General features: G+C 42.2%; 1 long non-coding RNA gene across 1 annotated transcript; it reads left to right on the plus strand.

The window, feature by feature from the left end:
* Positions 1 to 537: 537 nt before the first annotated feature.
* On the plus strand, positions 538 to 1,990 carry LOC117937909. Its single transcript, XR_004655279.1, has 3 exons — positions 538 to 870; positions 981 to 986; positions 1,962 to 1,990. It is a non-coding gene; the product is annotated as an uncharacterized LOC117937909 (long non-coding RNA).

Here is a 1,990-nt window from a genome sequence, read left to right on the forward strand (position 1 = left end):
TTACTGTAAAGCACTTTGTGACCCTCTTTGTCTGTGAAAGGTGCTATATAAATAAAGCTTACTTACTTACTTACTTACTTACCTTGTACAGCAGCCTTGGGCATAGTGTATGAATGTGTGTGAATGTTAAATGGTTTCTGTACTATGTAAAAGCGCTCTGAGTAGTTATTAAGACTAGAAAAGCGTTGTACAAATACAGTCCATTTACATTTTGGCTGTAATTGTCAAATGTGAGTAACAAGTTGGGGGTTGCCAAGCATGCTCGGATCTGAGGTAGCATTTCAAATCTTGAGCATTGACTTTCCTTGGCTCAACTTGTGACCTAACATTTATCTTTTTCTTTTCTTATTTTTACCTCCCACCACCAGTCCTGGGACTTGACTGGGATTTGAAAAGCCTCCAGGCTTTTAAGTAGTATTTCAATCAGGAGAAACATGTTTGCAGATATGCAAATAAGGCTTATTGTGCACCTCAATAAACATTTTCGAAGTTTTTTACGATTAGAATATCCATTGCTATGCAAAACGTTCGTACATATGTGTACAGTGCAGGCCGAAAGTTTGGTAACACCTTCTCATTCAATGCATTTCCGTCATTTTCATGACTATTTACGTTGTAGATTCTCACTGAAGGCATCAAAACTATGAATACACACATATGGAATTTTGTACTCAACAACAAAGTAGGAAACAACTCTTAAATAGGTCTTATATTTTAAATTCCTCAAAGTAGCCCCCCTTTGCTTTTTGATAATGCTGCAAACCCTTGGTGTTCTCCAAATGAGCTTAATGAAGTAGTCACCTGAAATGGTTTTCAATTCACAGGTGTGCCTTGTCAAGGTTAATTAGTGTAATTTATTCCCTTATTAACGTGGTTGGGACCATCAGTTGTGTTGTGCAGAAGTCAGGTTGATACACATCCAACAGCCCTATTAACTGTTAGAATTCATATTGGCAAGAACCAATCTGCTAAGTAAAGAGAAACAAGTGGCCATCATTACTTTAAGAAATGAAGGTCAGGAAATGAAGTTCTGGAAAATTGCGAAAACTTTGATTGTGCCTCCAAGTGCTGTCACAAAAACCATCAAGCGCTACAACGAAACTGGCTCACATGAGGACTGCCCCAGGAAAGGAAGACCAAGAGTCACCTCTGCTGCTGAGGATAAGTTAATCTGAGTCACCAGCCTCAGAAATCACAAGGCAACAGCAGCTCAGATTAGAGACCAGATGAATACCACACAAAGTTGTAGAAGCAGACACATCTCTAGAACAACTGTTAAGAGGAGACTGAACGAATCGGGACTTCATGGTCAAATATCAGCTAGGAAGCCACTGCTAAGGAGAGGCAACAAGCAGAAGACATTTGTTTGGTTAAAAAAACCCAAGGAATGGACATTAGACCAGGGGAAAAACTGGGCTTTGGTCTGATGAGTCCAAATTTGAGATCTTTGGTTCCAACCGCAGTGTCTTTGTGCAACGTGGGAAAAGGTGACCGGATGGATTCTACATCCCTGGTTCCCCCCATGAAGCATGGAGGAGGAGGTGTGATGGTGTGGGAGTGCTTTGCTTGTGACACTGTTGGGTATTCATTCCAAATTGAAGGCATACTGAACCAGCATGGCTTCCACGGCATCCTGCAGCAACACGCCATCCCATCCAGGTTGTGTTTAGTTGGACCATCATTTATTTTTCAACAGGACAATGACCCCAAACACACCTCCAGGCTGTGTATGGGCTATTTGACCTAGAAGGAGAGTGATGGATTGCCGCGCCTCCACAGTCACTGGACCTGAACCCAATCGAGATGGCTTGGGGTGAGCCAGACCACAGAGTTAAGGCAAAAGGGCCAACAAGTGCTGAGCATCTCTGGGAACTCTTTCAAGACTGTTGAGAAACCATTTCAGGTGACTACCTCTTGAAGCTCATCAAGAGAATGCCAAGAGTGTGCAAAGCAGTAATCAGAGCAAAGGGTGGCTACGTTGAAGAAACTA

This window comes from Etheostoma cragini, chromosome 22, assembly GCF_013103735.1.
Source record: "Etheostoma cragini isolate CJK2018 chromosome 22, CSU_Ecrag_1.0, whole genome shotgun sequence".
Classification (NCBI taxonomy): Eukaryota; Metazoa; Chordata; class Actinopteri; order Perciformes; family Percidae; genus Etheostoma; species Etheostoma cragini.